Source organism: Marmota flaviventris, chromosome 17, assembly GCF_047511675.1.
Source record: "Marmota flaviventris isolate mMarFla1 chromosome 17, mMarFla1.hap1, whole genome shotgun sequence".
Classification (NCBI taxonomy): Eukaryota; Metazoa; Chordata; class Mammalia; order Rodentia; family Sciuridae; genus Marmota; species Marmota flaviventris.
The window spans coordinates 51,221,419-51,241,927 of NC_092514.1; the positions used below are offsets into that span (position 1 = coordinate 51,221,419).

The 20,509-nt window shown below is 50.7% G+C and overlaps 1 long non-coding RNA gene across 1 annotated transcript in view; it reads right to left on the reverse strand.

Moving 5' to 3' along the window:
* Window positions 1-20,509, reverse strand: part of LOC114082296 (uncharacterized) — a 53,356-nt gene that overhangs the window by 25,815 nt on the left and 7,032 nt on the right. Inside the window, exons 5-15 of the long non-coding RNA XR_011705063.1 lie at window positions 19,762-19,981; window positions 17,869-18,088; window positions 15,979-16,198; window positions 14,088-14,307; window positions 12,196-12,415; window positions 10,301-10,520; window positions 8,410-8,629; window positions 6,520-6,739; window positions 4,735-4,848; window positions 2,845-2,958; window positions 849-1,068 (exon numbers count right to left, since the gene is read on the reverse strand). This is a non-coding gene — a long non-coding RNA (uncharacterized lncRNA). The remainder of the gene's footprint in view (window positions 1-848; window positions 1,069-2,844; window positions 2,959-4,734; window positions 4,849-6,519; window positions 6,740-8,409; window positions 8,630-10,300; window positions 10,521-12,195; window positions 12,416-14,087; window positions 14,308-15,978; window positions 16,199-17,868; window positions 18,089-19,761; window positions 19,982-20,509) is intronic.

Below are 20,509 nucleotides of genomic sequence, written 5' to 3' on the forward strand. Positions count from 1 at the left end.
CATCCATGGGGAATACGGGTAGGCCACAGAAATGAAAGTTTCCTTTGCCGTCACATCAATAGGGGGACCTCTGAGGCTGCCACCACTTCTGGAACTGGCCTGTCCAGTCACCACTGAGGACCTGAACTGGGAGAAACAGAAAGCTCCGCAGCACATCCACTGCCTTCTGATGGGTGAGTCCCAGGCCATCTGGGACAGCTATACCATGCCCCCCAACCCCAGCCCATGTGTGGGCCCCTCTACCTGGGGAGGGGCCAAGCCTCTGGCACCAGTGGGCCTCAGCCAGATCTTGCCTTACCACCCCAGCACTGCCTCCCCGCCCAAAGTGGGTGGGCGCTGCTCTCTCCTCCCAGAGACACCCTCCTACCTCCAAACTTTTGTGTCCCCCTCTTCCACAGCCTGCCAACTGTTCCTTGGCCCTTCCTCCCAGGCCCTCTCCCAGCACTTTGGCAGGCTTGGCTCTGCAGCCAGGGGCTCCCTTGGGGGGCCACCCTCATGAACACCATTATGACTTCACAGTCCCCCTTCCCCCACATCTGGGGCCTCCATCTGACTCCAGTAGGAACTTCCTACTCTCTCACCAGGGCCCAAAGCCCAACAGTACTCACAGGGCCTCAGCAGTAGACAGCTCCAGTCTGCCACCTTTTTTTTAAATTTTTACTTATTTCTTTTAGTCATACATGACAGAATGTGTGTGGGTGCTGACATGGGCCCCCACGGTGGGATTTCTACGTCTGTCAGCACCAAGGGCTGAGTGGGTTGGGCTGCCCAGGCTGGGGGGCCTGCTATCAATGGTGGGAATGGAGCTACCCCTGGACCTGGAGATCCCAGGTGTCCAAACTACTGACAGCTGGCAGAGGTGGGGGCTCTGGGCTTCTTCCTGTCAGAAACCCCAGGTGGGATGCTGGCTCCAGGGATGAGGGGCTTCTTCCCTCGGGGAGCGTGTTTAGGTACCTTTCAAGACGGCAGACTGAGGAATCAGACCAGAGACTCTGCGTCTAATAGAAGATAAAGTTGGTCCTCATCTTCATCTCGTGGGGGCAGGCCCCAAATTCCTTAATAAGACTCCTATAGCACAAGAGTTAAAACCAAGAATCAACAAATGGGACGAATTCAAACTGAAAAAGTTTTTTCTCAGCAAGAGAAATAATATGCGAGGTGAATAGGGAGCCTACATCCTGGGAACCAATTTTTACCCCTCAAACATCAGATAGAGCTCTAATCTCTAGAGTGTACAAAGAACTCAAAAAGTTAAACAACAAAAAAGCAGATAACCCAATCAACAAATGGGACAAGGACTTGGACAGAAACTTCTCAGAAGAGGACATACAATCAATTAACAAATACATGAAAAAATGCTCACCATCTCTAGCAATCAGAGAAATGCAAATCAAAACCACCCTAAGATACCATCTCACTCCAGTCAGAAAGGCAGCCATTATGAAGTCAAACAACAATAAGTGCTGGCGAGGATGGGGGGGGGGGGGGAAGGTACACTCATACATTGCTGGTGGGACTGCAAATTGGTGCAGCCAATTTGGAAAGCAGTATGGAGATTCCTTGGAAAGCTGGGAATGGAACCACCATTTGACCCAGCTATTCTCCTTCTTGGATTATACCCAAAAGACCTAAGAAGAGCATACTACAGGGACACAGCCACATCAATGTTTACAGCAGCACAATTCACAATAGCTAGAATGGGGAACCAACCTAGATGCCCTTCAATAGATGAATGGATTAAAAAATGTGGCATTTATACACAACGAAATATTACTCAGCACTAAAAAATAACAAGATCATGGCATTTGCAGGGAAATGGATGGCAAAGAAGGCCCAGTGTGAGAAGGTGGCTGTAGGCAGAGCGGGACAGCCATTGCCAAGGAAGAAATGCTCATCCATGGGGAATACGGGTAGGCCACAGAAATGAAAGTTTCCTTTGCCGTCACATCAATAGGGGGACCTCTGAGGCTGCCACCACTTCTGGAACTGGCCTGTCCAGTCACCACTGAGGACCTGAACTGGGAGAAACAGAAAGCTCCGCAGCACATCCACTGCCTTCTGATGGGTGAGTCCCAGGCCATCTGGGACAGCTATACCATGCCCCCCAACCCCAGCCCATGTGTGGGCCCCTCTACCTGGGGAGGGGCCAAGCCTCTGGCACCAGTGGGCCTCAGCCAGACCTTGCCTTACCACCCCAGCACTGCCTCCCCGCCCAAAGTGGGTGGGCGCTGCTCTCTCCTCCCAGAGACACCCTCCTACCTCCAAACTTTGTGTCCCCCTCTTCCACAGCCTGCCAACTGTTCCTTGGCCCTTCCTCCCAGGCCCTCTCCCAGCACTTTGGCAGGCTTGGCTCTGCCAGCCAGGGGCTCCCTTGGGGGGCCACCCTCATGAACACCATTATGACGTCACAGTCCCCCTCCCCCACATCTGGGGCCTCCATCTGACTCCAGTAGGAACTTCCTACTCTCTCACCAGGGCCCAAAGCCCAACAGTACTCACAGGGCCTCAGCAGTAGACAGCTCCAGTCTGCCACCTTTTTTTTTAATTTTTACTTATTTCTTTTAGTCATACATGACAGAATGTGTGTGGGTGCTGACATGGGCCCCCACGGTGGGATTTCTACGTCTGTCAGCACCAAGGGCTGAGTGGGTTGGGCTGCCCAGGCTGGGGGGCCTGCTATCAATGGTGGGAATGGAGCTACCCCTGGACCTGGAGATCCCAGGTGTCCAAACTACTGACAGCTGGCAGAGGTGGGGCTCTGGGCTTCTTCCTGTCAGAAACCCCAGGTGGGATGCTGGCTCCAGGGATGAGGGGCTTCTTCCCTCGGGGAGCGTGTTTAGGTACCTTTCAAGACGGCAGACTGAGGAATCAGACCAGAGACTCTGCGTCTAATAGAAGATAAAGTTGGTCCTCATCTTCATCTCGTGGGGGCAGGCCCCAAATTCCTTAATAAGACTCCTATAGCACAAGAGTTAAAACCAAGAATCAACAAATGGGACGAATTCAAACTGAAAAAGTTTTTTCTCAGCAAGAGAAATAATATGCGAGGTGAATAGGGAGCCTACATCCTGGGAACCAATTTTTACCCCTCAAACATCAGATAGAGCTCTAATCTCTAGAGTGTACAAAGAACTCAAAAAGTTAAACAACAAAAAAGCAGATAACCCAATCAACAAATGGGACAAGGACTTGGACAGAAACTTCTCAGAAGAGGACATACAATCAATTAACAAATACATGAAAAAATGCTCACCATCTCTAGCAATCAGAGAAATGCAAATCAAAACCACCCTAAGATACCATCTCACTCCAGTCAGAAAGGCAGCCATTATGAAGTCAAACAACAATAAGTGCTGGTGAGGATTGGGGGGGGGGGGGAAGGTACACTCATACATTGCTGGTGGGACTGCAAATTGGTGCAGCCAATTTGGAAAGCAGTATGGAGATTCCTTGGAAAGCTGGGAATGGAACCACCATTTGACCCAGCTATTCTCCTTCTTGGATTATACCCAAAAGACCTAAGAAGAGCATACTACAGGGACACAGCCACATCAATGTTTACAGCAGCACAATTCACAATAGCTAGAATGGGGAACCAACCTAGATGCCCTTCAATAGATGAATGGATTAAAAAATGTGGCATTTATACACAACGAAATATTACTCAGCACTAAAAAATAACAAGATCATGGCATTTGCAGGGAAACGGATGGCAAAGAAGGCCCAGTGTGAGAAGGTGGCTGTAGGCAGAGCGGGACAGCCATTGCCAAGGAAGAAATGCTCATCCATGGGGAATACGGGTAGGCCACAGAAATGAAAGTTTCCTTTGCCGTCACATCAATAGGGGGACCTCTGAGGCTGCCACCACTTCTGGAACTGGCCTGTCCAGTCACCACTGAGGACCTGAACTGGGAGAAACAGAAAGCTCCGCAGCACATCCACTGCCTTCTGATGGGTGAGTCCCAGGCCATCTGGGACAGCAATACCATGCCCCCCAACCCCAGCCCATGTGTGGGCCCCTCTACCTGGGGAGGGGCCAAGCCTCTGGCACCAGTGGGCCTCAGCCAGACCTTGCCTTACCACCCCAGCACTGCCTCCCCGCCCAAAGTGGGTGGGCGCTGCTCTCTCCTCCCAGAGACACCCTCCTACCTCCAAACTTTGTGTCCCCCTCTTCCACAGCCTGCCAACTGTTCCTTGGCCCTTCCTCCCAGGCCCTCTCCCAGCACTTTGGCAGGCTTGGCTCTGCCAGCCAGGGGCTCCCTTGGGGGGCCACCCTCATGAACACCATTATGACTTCACAGTCCCCCTCCCCCACATCTGGGGCCTCCATCTGACTCCAGTAGGAACTTCCTACTCTCTCACCAGGGCCCAAAGCCCAACAGTACTCACAGGGCCTCAGCAGTAGACAGCTCCAGTCTGCCAACTTTTTTTTAATTTTTACTTATTTGTTTTAGTCATACATGACAGAATGTGTGTGGGTGCTGACATGGGCCCCCACGGTGGGATTTCTACGTCTGTCAGCACCAAGGGCTGAGTGGGTTGGGCTGCCCAGGCTGGGGGGCCTGCTATCAATGGTGGGAATGGAGCTACCCCTGGACCTGGAGATCCCAGGTGTCCAAACTACTGACAGCTGGCAGAGGTGGGGGCTCTGGGCTTCTTCCTGTCAGAAACCCCAGGTGGGATGCTGGCTCCAGGGATGAGGGGCTTCTTCCCTCGGGGAGCGTGTTTACGTACCTTTCAAGACGGCAGACTGAGGAATCAGACCAGAGACTCTGCGTCTAATAGAAGATAAAGTTGGTCCTCATCTTCATCGCGTGGGGGCAGGCCCCAAATTCCTTAATAAGACTCCTATAGCACAAGAGTTAAAACCAAGAATCAACAAATGGGACGAATTCAAACTGAAAAAGTTTTTTCTCAGCAAAAGAAATAATATGCGAGGTGAATAGGGAGCCTACATCCTGGGAACCAATTTTTACCCCTCAAACATCAGATAGAGCTCTAATCTCTAGAGTGTACAAAGAACTCAAAAAGTTAAACAACAAAAAAGCAGATAACCCAATCAAGAAATGGGACAAGGACTTGGACAGAAACTTCTCAGAAGAGGACATACAATCAATTAACAAATACATGAAAAAATGCTCACCATCTCTAGCAATCAGAGAAATGCAAATCAAAACCACCCTAAGATACCATCTCACTCCAGTCAGAAAGGCAGCCATTATGAAGTCAAACAACAATAAGTGCTGGTGAGGATTGGGGGGGGGGGGGAAGGTACACTCATACATTGCTGGTGGGACTGCAAATTGGTGCAGCCAATTTGGAAAGCAGTATGGAGATTCCTTGGAAAGCTGGGAATGGAACCACCATTTGACCCAGCTATTCTCCTTCTTGGATTATACCCAAAAGACCTAAGAAAAGCATACTACAGGGACACAGCCACATCAATGTTTACAGCAGCACAATTCACAATAGCTAGAATGGGGAACCAACCTAGATGCCCTTCAATAGATGAATGGATTAAAAAATGTGGCATTTATACACAACGAAATATTACTCAGCACTAAAAAATAACAAGATCATGGCATTTGCAGGGAAACGGATGGCAAAGAAGGCCCAGTGTGAGAAGGTGGCTGTAGGCAGAGCGGGACAGCCATTGCCAAGGAAGAAATGCTCATCCATGGGGAATACGGGTAGGCCACAGAAATGAAAGTTTCCTTTGCCGTCACATCAATAGGGGGACCTCTGAGGCTGCCACCACTTCTGGAACTGGCCTGTCCAGTCACCACTGAGGACCTGAACTGGGAGAAACAGAAAGCTCCGCAGCACATCCACTGCCTTCTGATGGGTGAGTCCCAGGCCATCTGGGACAGCTATACCATGCCCCCCAACCCCAGCCCATGTGTGGGCCCCTCTACCTGGGGAGGGGCCAAGCCTCTGGCACCAGTGGGCCTCAGCCAGACCTTGCCTTACCACCCCAGCACTGCCTCCCCGCCCAAAGTGGGTGGGCGCTGCTCTCTCCTCCCAGAGACACCCTCCTACCTCCAAACTTTGTGTCCCCCTCTTCCACAGCCTGCCAACTGTTCCTTGGCCCTTCCTCCCAGGCCCTCTCCCAGCACTTTGGCAGGCTTGGCTCTGCCAGCCAGGGGCTCCCTTGGGGGGCCACCCTCATGAACACCATTATGACTTCACAGTCCCCCTCCCCCACATCTGGGGCCTCCATCTGACTCCAGTAGGAACTTCCTACTCTCTCACCAGGGCCCAAAGCCCAACAGTACTCACAGGGCCTCAGCAGTAGACAGCTCCAGTCTGCCACCTTTTTTTTAAATTTTTACTTATTTCTTTTAGTCATACATGACAGAATGTGTGTGGGTGCTGACATGGGCCCCCACGGTGGGATTTCTACGTCTGTCAGCACCAAGGGCTGAGTGGGTTGGGCTGCCCAGGCTGGGGGGCCTGCTATCAATGGTGGGAATGGAGCTACCCCTGGACCTGGAGATCCCAGGTGTCCAAACTACTGACAGCTGGCAGAGGTGGGGGCTCTGGGCTTCTTCCTGTCAGAAACCCCAGGTGGGATGCTGGCTCCAGGGATGAGGGGCTTCTTCCCTCGGGGAGCGTGTTTAGGTACCTTTCAAGACGGCAGACTGAGGAATCAGACCAGAGACTCTGCGTCTAATAGAAGATAAAGTTGGTCCTCATCTTCATCTCGTGGGGGCAGGCCCCAAATTCCTTAATAAGACTCCTATAGCACAAGAGTTAAAACCAAGAATCAACAAATGGGACGAATTCAAACTGAAAAAGTTTTTTCTCAGCAAGAGAAATAATATGCGAGGTGAATAGGGAGCCTACATCCTGGGAACCAATTTTTACCCCTCAAACATCAGATAGAGCTCTAATCTCTAGAGTGTACAAAGAACTCAAAAAGTTAAACAACAAAAAAGCAGATAACCCAATCAACAAATGGGACAAGGACTTGGACAGAAACTTCTCAGAAGAGGACATACAATCAATTAACAAATACATGAAAAAATGCTCACCATCTCTAGCAATCAGAGAAATGCAAATCAAAACCACCCTAAGATACCATCTCACTCCAGTCAGAAAGGCAGCCATTATGAAGTCAAACAACAATAAGTGCTGGCGAGGATGGGGGGGGGGGGGAAGGTACACTCATACATTGCTGGTGGGACTGCAAATTGGTGCAGCCAATTTGGAAAGCAGTATGGAGATTCCTTCGAAAGCTGGGAATGGAACCACCATTTGACCCAGCTATTCTCCTTCTTGGATTATACCCAAAAGACCTAAGAAGAGCATACTACAGGGACACAGCCACATCAATGTTTACAGCAGCACAATTCACAATAGCTAGAATGGGGAACCAACCTAGATGCCCTTCAATAGATGAATGGATTAAAAAATGTGGCATTTATACACAACGAAATATTACTCAGCACTAAAAAATAACAAGATCATGGCATTTGCAGGGAAACGGATGGCAAAGAAGGCCCAGTGTGAGAAGGTGGCTGTAGGCAGAGCGGGACAGCCATTGCCAAGGAAGAAATGCTCATCCATGGGGAATACGGGTAGGCCACAGAAATGAAAGTTTCCTTTGCCGTCACATCAATAGGGGGACCTCTGAGGCTGCCACCACTTCTGGAACTGGCCTGTCCAGTCACCACTGAGGACCTGAACTGGGAGAAACAGAAAGCTCCGCAGCACATCCACTGCCTTCTGATGGGTGAGTCCCAGGCCATCTGGGACAGCTATACCATGCCCCCCAACCCCAGCCCATGTGTGGGCCCCTCTACCTGGGGAGGGGCCAAGCCTCTGGCACCAGTGGGCCTCAGCCAGACCTTGCCTTACCACCCCAGCACTGCCTCCCCGCCCAAAGTGGGTGGGCGCTGCTCTCTCCTCCCAGAGACACCCTCCTACCTCCAAACTTTGTGTCCCCCTCTTCCACAGCCTGCCAACTGTTCCTTGGCCCTTCCTCCCAGGCCCTCTCCCAGCACTTTGGCAGGCTTGGCTCTGCCAGCCAGGGGCTCCCTTGGGGGGCCACCCTCATGAACACCATTATGACGTCACAGTCCCCCTCCCCCACATCTGGGGCCTCCATCTGACTCCAGTAGGAACTTCCTACTCTCTCACCAGGGCCCAAAGCCCAACAGTACTCACAGGGCCTCAGCAGTAGACAGCTCCAGTCTGCCACCTTTTTTTTAAATTTTTACTTATTTCTTTTAGTCATACATGACAGAATGTGTGTGGGTGCTGACATGGGCCCCCACGGTGGGATTTCTACGTCTGTCAGCACCAAGGGCTGAGTGGGTTGGGCTGCCCAGGCTGGGGGGCCTGCTATCAATGGTGGGAATGGAGCTACCCCTGGACCTGGAGATCCCAGGTGTCCAAACTACTGACAGCTGGCAGAGGTGGGGGCTCTGGGCTTCTTCCTGTCAGAAACCCCAGGTGGGATGCTGGCTCCAGGGATGAGGGGCTTCTTCCCTCGGGGAGCGTGTTTAGGTACCTTTCAAGACGGCAGACTGAGGAATCAGACCAGAGACTCTGCGTCTAATAGGAGATAAAGTTGGTCCTCATCTTCATCTCGTGGGGGCAGGCCCCAAATTCCTTAATAAGACTCCTATAGCACAAGAGTTAAAACCAAGAATCAACAAATGGGACGAATTCAAACTGAAAAAGTTTTTTCTCAGCAAGAGAAATAATATGCGAGGTGAATAGGGAGCCTACATCCTGGGAACCAATTTTTACCCCTCAAACATCAGATAGAGCTCTAATCTCTAGAGTGTACAAAGAACTCAAAAAGTTAAACAACAAAAAAGCAGATAACCCAATCAACAAATGGGACAAGGACTTGGACAGAAACTTCTCAGAAGAGGACATACAATCAATTAACAAATACATGAAAAAATGCTCACCATCTCTAGCAATCAGAGAAATGCAAATCAAAACCACCCTAAGATACCATCTCACTCCAGTCAGAAAGGCAGCCATTATGAAGTCAAACAACAATAAGTGCTGGCGAGGATGGGGGGGGGGGGGGAAGGTACACTCATACATTGCTGGTGGGACTGCAAATTGGTGCAGCCAATTTGGAAAGCAGTATGGAGATTCCTTCGAAAGCTGGGAATGGAACCACCATTTGACCCAGCTATTCTCCTTCTTGGATTATACCCAAAAGACCTAAGAAGAGCATACTACAGGGACACAGCCACATCAATGTTTACAGCAGCACAATTCACAATAGCTAGAATGGGGAACCAACCTAGATGCCCTTCAATAGATGAATGGATTAAAAAATGTGGCATTTATACACAACGAAATATTACTCAGCACTAAAAAATAACAAGATCATGGCATTTGCAGGGAAACGGATGGCAAAGAAGGCCCAGTGTGAGAAGGTGGCTGTAGGCAGAGCGGGACAGCCATTGCCAAGGAAGAAATGCTCATCCATGGGGAATACGGGTAGGCCACAGAAATGAAAGTTTCCTTTGCCGTCACATCAATAGGGGGACCTCTGAGGCTGCCACCACTTCTGGAACTGGCCTGTCCAGTCACCACTGAGGACCTGAACTGGGAGAAACAGAAAGCTCCGCAGCACATCCACTGCCTTCTGATGGGTGAGTCCCAGGCCATCTGGGACAGCTATACCATGCCCCCCAACCCCAGCCCATGTGTGGGCCCCTCTACCTGGGGAGGGGCCAAGCCTCTGGCACCAGTGGGCCTCAGCCAGACCTTGCCTTACCACCCCAGCACTGCCTCCCCGCCCAAAGTGGGTGGGCGCTGCTCTCTCCTCCCAGAGACACCCTCCTACCTCCAAACTTTGTGTCCCCCTCTTCCACAGCCTGCCAACTGTTCCTTGGCCCTTCCTCCCAGGCCCTCTCCCAGCACTTTGGCAGGCTTGGCTCTGCCAGCCAGGGGCTCCCTTGGGGGGCCACCCTCATGAACACCATTATGACGTCACAGTCCCCCTCCCCCACATCTGGGGCCTCCATCTGACTCCAGTAGGAACTTCCTACTCTCTCACCAGGGCCCAAAGCCCAACAGTACTCACAGGGCCTCAGCAGTAGACAGCTCCAGTCTGCCACCTTTTTTTTAAATTTTTACTTATTTCTTTTAGTCATACATGACAGAATGTGTGTGGGTGCTGACATGGGCCCCCACGGTGGGATTTCTACGTCTGTCAGCACCAAGGGCTGAGTGGGTTGGGCTGCCCAGGCTGGGGGGCCTGCTATCAATGGTGGGAATGGAGCTACCCCTGGACCTGGAGATCCCAGGTGTCCAAACTACTGACAGCTGGCAGAGGTGGGGGCTCTGGGCTTCTTCCTGTCAGAAACCCCAGGTGGGATGCTGGCTCCAGGGATGAGGGGCTTCTTCCCTCGGGGAGCGTGTTTAGGTACCTTTCAAGACGGCAGACTGAGGAATCAGACCAGAGACTCTGCGTCTAATAGAAGATAAAGTTGGTCCTCATCTTCATCTCGTGGGGGCAGGCCCCAAATTCCTTAATAAGACTCCTATAGCACAAGAGTTAAAACCAAGAATCAACAAATGGGACGAATTCAAACTGAAAAAGTTTTTTCTCAGCAAAAGAAATAATATGCGAGGTGAATAGGGAGCCTACATCCTGGGAACCAATTTTTACCCCTCAAACATCAGATAGAGCTCTAATCTCTAGAGTGTACAAAGAACTCAAAAAGTTAAACAACAAAAAAGCAGATAACCCAATCAACAAATGGGACAAGGACTTGGACAGAAACTTCTCAGAATTCTGAGGACATACAATCAATTAACAAATACATGAAAAAATGCTCACCATCTCTAGCAATCAGAGAAATGCAAATCAAAACCACCCTAAGATACCATCTCACTCCAGTCAGAAAGGCAGCCATTATGAAGTCAAACAACAATAAGTGCTGGCGAGGATGGGGGGGGGGGGGGAAGGTACACTCATACATTGCTGGTGGGACTGCAAATTGGTGCAGCCAATTTGGAAAGCAGTATGGAGATTCCTTGGAAAGCTGGGAATGGAACCACCATTTGACCCAGCTATTCTCCTTCTTGGATTATACCCAAAAGACCTAAGAAGAGCATACTACAGGGACACAGCCACATCAATGTTTACAGCAGCACAATTCACAATAGCTAGAATGGGGAACCAACCTAGATGCCCTTCAATAGATGAATGGATTAAAAAATGTGGCATTTATACACAACGAAATATTACTCAGCACTAAAAAATAACAAGATCATGGCATTTGCAGGGAAACGGATGGCAAAGAAGGCCCAGTGTGAGAAGGTGGCTGTAGGCAGAGCGGGACAGCCATTGCCAAGGAAGAAATGCTCATCCATGGGGAATACGGGTAGGCCACAGAAATGAAAGTTTCCTTTGCCGTCACATCAATAGGGGGACCTCTGAGGCTGCCACCACTTCTGGAACTGGCCTGTCCAGTCACCACTGAGGACCTGAACTGGGAGAAACAGAAAGCTCCGCAGCACATCCACTGCCTTCTGATGGGTGAGTCCCAGGCCATCTGGGACAGCTATACCATGCCCCCCAACCCCAGCCCATGTGTGGGCCCCTCTACCTGGGGAGGGGCCAAGCCTCTGGCACCAGTGGGCCTCAGCCAGACCTTGCCTTACCACCCCAGCACTGCCTCCCCGCCCAAAGTGGGTGGGCGCTGCTCTCTCCTCCCAGAGACACCCTCCTACCTCCAAACTTTGTGTCCCCCTCTTCCACAGCCTGCCAACTGTTCCTTGGCCCTTCCTCCCAGGCCCTCTCCCAGCACTTTGGCAGGCTTGGCTCTGCCAGCCAGGGGCTCCCTTGGGGGGCCACCCTCATGAACACCATTATGACTTCACAGTCCCCCTCCCCCACATCTGGGGCCTCCATCTGACTCCAGTAGGAACTTCCTACTCTCTCACCAGGGCCCAAAGCCCAACAGTACTCACAGGGCCTCAGCAGTAGACAGCTCCAGTCTGCCACCTTTTTTTTAAATTTTTACTTATTTCTTTTAGTCATACATGACAGAATGTGTGTGGGTGCTGACATGGGCCCCCACGGTGGGATTTCTACGTCTGTCAGCACCAAGGGCTGAGTGGGTTGGGCTGCCCAGGCTGGGGGGCCTGCTATCAATGGTGGGAATGGAGCTACCCCTGGACCTGGAGATCCCAGGTGTCCAAACTACTGACAGCTGGCAGAGGTGGGGGCTCTGGGCTTCTTCCTGTCAGAAACCCCAGGTGGGATGCTGGCTCCAGGGATGAGGGGCTTCTTCCCTCGGGGAGCGTGTTTAGGTACCTTTCAAGACGGCAGACTGAGGAATCAGACCAGAGACTCTGCGTCTAATAGAAGATAAAGTTGGTCCTCATCTTCATCTCGTGGGGGCAGGCCCCAAATTCCTTAATAAGACTCCTATAGCACAAGAGTTAAAACCAAGAATCAACAAATGGGACGAATTCAAACTGAAAAAGTTTTTTCTCAGCAAAAGAAATAATATGCGAGGTGAATAGGGAGCCTACATCCTGGGAACCAATTTTTACCCCTCAAACATCAGATAGAGCTCTAATCTCTAGAGTGTACAAAGAACTCAAAAAGTTAAACAACAAAAAAGCAGATAACCCAATCAACAAATGGGACAAGGACTTGGACAGAAACTTCTCAGAAGAGGACATACAATCAATTAACAAATACATGAAAAAATGCTCACCATCTCTAGCAATCAGAGAAATGCAAATCAAAACCACCCTAAGATACCATCTCACTCCAGTCAGAAAGGCAGCCATTATGAAGTCAAACAACAATAAGTGCTGGTGAGGATTGGGGGGGGGGGGGGAAGGTACACTCATACATTGCTGGTGGGACTGCAAATTGGTGCAGCCAATTTGGAAAGCAGTATGGAGATTCCTTGGAAAGCTGGGAATGGAACCACCATTTGACCCAGCTATTCTCCTTCTTGGATTATACCCAAAAGACCTAAGAAGAGCATACTACAGGGACACAGCCACATCAATGTTTACAGCAGCACAATTCACAATAGCTAGAATGGGGAACCAACCTAGATGCCCTTCAATAGATGAATGGATTAAAAAATGTGGCATTTATACACAACGAAATATTACTCAGCACTAAAAAATAACAAGATCATGGCATTTGCAGGGAAACGGATGGCAAAGAAGGCCCAGTGTGAGAAGGTGGCTGTAGGCAGAGCGGGACAGCCATTGCCAAGGAAGAAATGCTCATCCATGGGGAATACGGGTAGGCCACAGAAATGAAAGTTTCCTTTGCCGTCACATCAATAGGGGGACCTCTGAGGCTGCCACCACTTCTGGAACTGGCCTGTCCAGTCACCACTGAGGACCTGAACTGGGAGAAACAGAAAGCTCCGCAGCACATCCACTGCCTTCTGATGGGTGAGTCCCAGGCCATCTGGGACAGCTATACCATGCCCCCCAACCCCAGCCCATGTGTGGGCCCCTCTACCTGGGGAGGGGCCAAGCCTCTGGCACCAGTGGGCCTCAGCCAGACCTTGCCTTACCACCCCAGCACTGCCTCCCCGCCCAAAGTGGGTGGGCGCTGCTCTCTCCTCCCAGAGACACCCTCCTACCTCCAAACTTTGTGTCCCCCTCTTCCACAGCCTGCCAACTGTTCCTTGGCCCTTCCTCCCAGGCCCTCTCCCAGCACTTTGGCAGGCTTGGCTCTGCCAGCCAGGGGCTCCCTTGGGGGGCCACCCTCATGAACACCATTATGACTTCACAGTCCCCCTCCCCCACATCTGGGGCCTCCATCTGACTCCAGTAGGAACTTCCTACTCTCTCACCAGGGCCCAAAGCCCAACAGTACTCACAGGGCCTCAGCAGTAGACAGCTCCAGTCTGCCACCTTTTTTTTTAATTTTTACTTATTTGTTTTAGTCATACATGACAGAATGTGTGTGGGTGCTGACATGGGCCCCCACGGTGGGATTTCTACGTCTGTCAGCACCAAGGGCTGAGTGGGTTGGGCTGCCCAGGCTGGGGGGCCTGCTATCAATGGTGGGAATGGAGCTACCCCTGGACCTGGAGATCCCAGGTGTCCAAACTACTGACAGCTGGCAGAGGTGGGGGCTCTGGGCTTCTTCCTGTCAGAAACCCCAGGTGGGATGCTGGCTCCAGGGATGAGGGGCTTCTTCCCTCGGGGAGCGTGTTTAGGTACCTTTCAAGACGGCAGACTGAGGAATCAGACCAGAGACTCTGCGTCTAATAGAAGATAAAGTTGGTCCTCATCTTCATCTCGTGGGGGCAGGCCCCAAATTCCTTAATAAGACTCCTATAGCACAAGAGTTAAAACCAAGAATCAACAAATGGGACGAATTCAAACTGAAAAAGTTTTTTCTCAGCAAAAGAAATAATATGCGAGGTGAATAGGGAGCCTACATCCTGGGAACCAATTTTTACCCCTCAAACATCAGATAGAGCTCTAATCTCTAGAGTGTACAAAGAACTCAAAAAGTTAAACAACAAAAAAGCAGATAACCCAATCAACAAATGGGACAAGGACTTGGACAGAAACTTCTCAGAAGAGGACATACAATCAATTAACAAATACATGAAAAAATGCTCACCATCTCTAGCAATCAGAGAAATGCAAATCAAAACCACCCTAAGATACCATCTCACTCCAGTCAGAAAGGCAGCCATTATGAAGTCAAACAACAATAAGTGCTGGTGAGGATTGGGGGGGGGGGGGAAGGTACACTCATACATTGCTGGTGGGACTGCAAATTGGTGCAGCCAATTTGGAAAGCAGTATGGAGATTCCTTGGAAAGCTGGGAATGGAACCACCATTTGACCCAGCTATTCTCCTTCTTGGATTATACCCAAAAGACCTAAGAAGAGCATACTACAGGGACACAGCCACATCAATGTTTACAGCAGCACAATTCACAATAGCTAGAATGGGGAACCAACCTAGATGCCCTTCAATAGATGAATGGATTAAAAAATGTGGCATTTATACACAACGAAATATTACTCAGCACTAAAAAATAACAAGATCATGGCATTTGCAGGGAAACGGATGGCAAAGAAGGCCCAGTGTGAGAAGGTGGCTGTAGGCAGAGCGGGACAGCCATTGCCAAGGAAGAAATGCTCATCCATGGGGAATACGGGTAGGCCACAGAAATGAAAGTTTCCTTTGCCGTCACATCAATAGGGGGACCTCTGAGGCTGCCACCACTTCTGGAACTGGCCTGTCCAGTCACCACTGAGGACCTGAACTGGGAGAAACAGAAAGCTCCGCAGCACATCCACTGCCTTCTGATGGGTGAGTCCCAGGCCATCTGGGACAGCTATACCATGCCCCCCAACCCCAGCCCATGTGTGGGCCCCTCTACCTGGGGAGGGGCCAAGCCTCTGGCACCAGTGGGCCTCAGCCAGACCTTGCCTTACCACCCCAGCACTGCCTCCCCGCCCAAAGTGGGTGGGCGCTGCTCTCTCCTCCCAGAGACACCCTCCTACCTCCAAACTTTGTGTCCCCCTCTTCCACAGCCTGCCAACTGTTCCTTGGCCCTTCCTCCCAGGCCCTCTCCCAGCACTTTGGCAGGCTTGGCTCTGCCAGCCAGGGGCTCCCTTGGGGGGCCACCCTCATGAACACCATTATGACGTCACAGTCCCCCTCCCCCACATCTGGGGCCTCCATCTGACTCCAGTAGGAACTTCCTACTCTCTCACCAGGGCCCAAAGCCCAACAGTACTCACAGGGCCTCAGCAGTAGACAGCTCCAGTCTGCCACCTTTTTTTTAAATTTTTACTTATTTCTTTTAGTCATACATGACAGAATGTGTGTGGGTGCTGACATGGGCCCCCACGGTGGGATTTCTACGTCTGTCAGCACCAAGGGCTGAGTGGGTTGGGCTGCCCAGGCTGGGGGGCCTGCTATCAATGGTGGGAATGGAGCTACCCCTGGACCTGGAGATCCCAGGTGTCCAAACTACTGACAGCTGGCAGAGGTGGGGGCTCTGGGCTTCTTCCTGTCAGAAACCCCAGGTGGGATGCTGGCTCCAGGGATGAGGGGCTTCTTCCCTCGGGGAGCGTGTTTAGGTACCTTTCAAGACGGCAGACTGAGGAATCAGACCAGAGACTCTGCGTCTAATAGAAGATAAAGTTGGTCCTCATCTTCATCTCGTGGGGGCAGGCCCCAAATTCCTTAATAAGACTCCTATAGCACAAGAGTTAAAACCAAGAATCAACAAATGGGACGAATTCAAACTGAAAAAGTTTTTTCTCAGCAAGAGAAATAATATGCGAGGTGAATAGGGAGCCTACATCCTGGGAACCAATTTTTACCCCTCAAACATCAGATAGAGCTCTAATCTCTAGAGTGTACAAAGAACTCAAAAAGTTAAACAACAAAAAAGCAGATAACCCAATCAACAAATGGGACAAGGACTTGGACAGAAACTTCTCAGAAGAGGACATACAATCAATTAACAAATACATGAAAAAATGCTCACCATCTCTAGCAATCAGAGAAATGCAAATCAAAACCACCCTAAGATACCATCTCACTCCAGTCAGAAAGGCAGCCATTATGAAGTCAAACAACAATAAGTGCTGGCGAGGATGGGGGGGGGGGGGAAGGTACACTCATACATTGCTGGTGGGACTGCAAATTGGTGCAGCCAATTTGGAAAGCAGTATGGAGATTCCTTGGAAAGCTGGGAATGGAACCACCATTTGACCCAGCTATTCTCCTTCTTGGATTATACCCAAAAGACCTAAGAAGAGCATACTACAGGGACACAGCCACATCAATGTTTACAGCAGCACAATTCACAATAGCTAGAATGGGGAACCAACCTAGATGCCCTTCAATAGATGAATGGATTAAAAAATGTGGCATTTATACACAACGAAATATTACTCAGCACTAAAAAATAACAAGATCATGGCATTTGCAGGGAAATGGATGGCAAAGAAGGCCCAGTGTGAGAAGGTGGCTGTAGGCAGAGCGGGACAGCCATTGCCAAGGAAGAAATGCTCATCCATGGGGAATACGGGTAGGCCACAGAAATGAAAGTTTCCTTTGCCGTCACATCAATAGGGGGACCTCTGAGGCTGCCACCACTTCTGGAACTGGCCTGTCCAGTCACCACTGAGGACCTGAACTGGGAGAAACAGAAAGCTCCGCAGCACATCCACTGCCTTCTGATGGGTGAGTCCCAGGCCATCTGGGACAGCTATACCATGCCCCCCAACCCCAGCCCATGTGTGGGCCCCTCTACCTGGGGAGGGGCCAAGCCTCTGGCACCAGTGGGCCTCAGCCAGACCTTGCCTTACCACCCCAGCACTGCCTCCCCGCCCAAAGTGGGTGGGCGCTGCTCTCTCCTCCCAGAGACACCCTCCTACCTCCAAACTTTGTGTCCCCCTCTTCCACAGCCTGCCAACTGTTCCTTGGCCCTTCCTCCCAGGCCCTCTCCCAGCACTTTGGCAGGCTTGGCTCTGCCAGCCAGGGGCTCCCTTGGGGGGCCACCCTCATGAACACCATTATGACGTCACAGTCCCCCTCCCCCACATCTGGGGCCTCCATCTGACTCCAGTAGGAACTTCCTACTCTCTCACCAGGGCCCAAAGCCCAACAGTACTCACAGGGCCTCAGCAGTAGACAGCTCCAGTCTGCCACCTTTTTTTTAAATTTTTACTTATTTCTTTTAGTCATACATGACAGAATGTGTGTGGGTGCTGACATGGGCCCCCACGGTGGGATTTCTACGTCTGTCAGCACCAAGGGCTGAGTGGGTTGGGCTGCCCAGGCTGGGGGGCCTGCTATCAATGGTGGGAATGGAGCTACCCCTGGACCTGGAGATCCCAGGTGTCCAAACTACTGACAGCTGGCAGAGGTGGGGGCTCTGGGCTTCTTCCTGTCAGAAACCCCAGGTGGGATGCTGGCTCCAGGGATGAGGGGCTTCTTCCCTCGGGGAGCGTGTTTAGGTACCTTTCAAGACGGCAGACTGAGGAATCAGACCAGAGACTCTGCGTCTAATAGAAGATAAAGTTGGTCCTCATCTTCATCTCGTGGGGGCAGGCCCCAAATTCCTTAATAAGACTCCTATAGCACAAGAGTTAAAACCAAGAATCAACAAATGGGACGAATTCAAACTGAAAAAGTTTTTTCTCAGCAAGAGAAATAATATGCGAGGTGAATAGGGAGCCTACATCCTGGGAACCAATTTTTACCCCTCAAACATCAGATAGAGCTCTAATCTCTAGAGTGTACAAAGAACTCAAAAAGTTAAACAACAAAAAAGCAGATAACCCAATCAACAAATGGGACAAGGACTTGGACAGAAACTTCTCAGAAGAGGACATACAATCAATTAACAAATACATGAAAAAATGCTCACCATCTCTAGCAATCAGAGAAATGCAAATCAAAACCACCCTAAGATACCATCTCACTCCAGTCAGAAAGGCAGCCATTATGAAGTCAAACAACAATAAGTGCTGGTGAGGATTGGGGGGGGGGGGGGGAAGGTACACTCATACATTGCTGGTGGGACTGCAAATTGGTGCAGCCAATTTGGAAAGCAGTATGGAGATTCCTTGGAAAGCTGGGAATGGAACCACCATTTGACCCAGCTATTCTCCTTCTTGGATTATACCCAAAAGACCTAAGAAGAGCATACTACAGGGACACAGCCACATCAATGTTTACAGCAGCACAATTCACAATAGCTAGAATGGGGAACCAACCTAGATGCCCTTCAATAGATGAATGGATTAAAAAATGTGGCATTTATACACAACGAAATATTACTCAGCACTAAAAAATAACAAGATCATGGCATTTGCAGGGAAACGGATGGCAAAGAAGGCCCAGTGTGAGAAGGTGGCTGTAGGCAGAGCGGGACAGCCATTGCCAAGGAAGAAATGCTCATCCATGGGGAATACGGGTAGGCCACAGAAATGAAAGTTTCCTTTGCCGTCACATCAATAGGGGGACCTCTGAGGCTGCCACCACTTCTGGAACTGGCCTGTCCAGTCACCACTGAGGACCTGAACTGGGAGAAACAGAAAGCTCCGCAGCACATCCACTGCCTTCTGATGGGTGAGTCCCAGGCCATCTGGGACAGCTATACCATGCCCCCCAACCCCAGCCCATGTGTGGGCCCCTCTACCTGGGGAGGGGCCAAGCCTCTGGCACCAGTGGGCCTCAGCCAGACCTTGCCTTACCACCCCAGCACTGCCTCCCCGCCCAAAGTGGGTGGGCGCTGCTCTCTCCTCCCAGAGACACCCTCCTACCTCCAAACTTTGTGTCCCCCTCTTCCACAGCCTGCCAACTGTTCCTTGGCCCTTCCTCCCAGGCCCTCTCCCAGCACTTTGGCAGGCTTGGCTCTGCCAGCCAGGGGCTCCCTTGGGGGGCCACCCTCATGAACACCATTATGACTTCACAGTCCCCCTCCCCCACATCTGGGGCCTCCATCTGACTCCAGTAGGAACTTCCTACTCTCTCACCAGGGCCCAAAGCCCAACAGTACTCACAGGGCCTCAGCAGTAGACAGCTCCAGTCTGCCACCTTTTTTTTAAATTTTTACTTATTTCTTTTAGTCATACATGACAGAATGTGTGTGGGTGCTGACATGGGCCCCCACGGTGGGATTTCTACGTCTGTCAGCACCAAGGGCTGAGTGGGTTGGGCTGCCCAGGCTGGGGGGCCTGCTATCAATGGTGGGAATGGAGCTACCCCTGGACCTGGAGATCCCAGGTGTCCAAACTACTGACAGCTGGCAGAGGTGGGGGCTCTGGGCTTCTTCCTGTCAGAAACCCCAGGTGGGATGCTGGCTCCAGGGATGAGGGGCTTCTTCCCTCGGGGAGCGTGTTTAGGTACCTTTCAAGACGGCAGACTGAGGAATCAGACCAGAGACTCTGCGTCTAATAGAAGATAAAGTTGGTCCTCATCTTCATCTCGTGGGGGCAGGCCCCAAATTCCTTAATAAGACTCCTATAGCACAAGAGTTAAAACCAAGAATCAACAAATGGGACGAATTCAAACTGAAAAAGTTTTTTCTCAGCAAAAGAAATAATATGCGAGGTGAATAGGGAGCCTACATCCTGGGAACCAATTTTTACCCCTCAAACATCAGATAGAGCTCTAATCTCTAGAGTGTACAAAGAACTCAAAAAGTTAAACAACAAAAAAGCAGATAACCCAATCAACAAATGGGACAAGGACTTGGACAGAAACTTCTCAGAAGAGGACATACAATCAATTAACAAATACATGAAAAAATGCTCACCATCTCTAGCAATCAGAGAAATGCAAATCAAAACCACCCTAAGATACCATCTCACTCCAGTCAGAAAGGCAGCCATTATGAAGTCAAACAACAATAAGTGCTGGTGAGGATTGGGGGGGGGGGGGGGAAGGTACACTCATACATTGCTGGTGGGACTGCAAATTGGTGCAGCCAATTTGGAAAGCAGTATGGAGATTCCTTGGAAAGCTGGGAATGGAACCACCATTTGACCC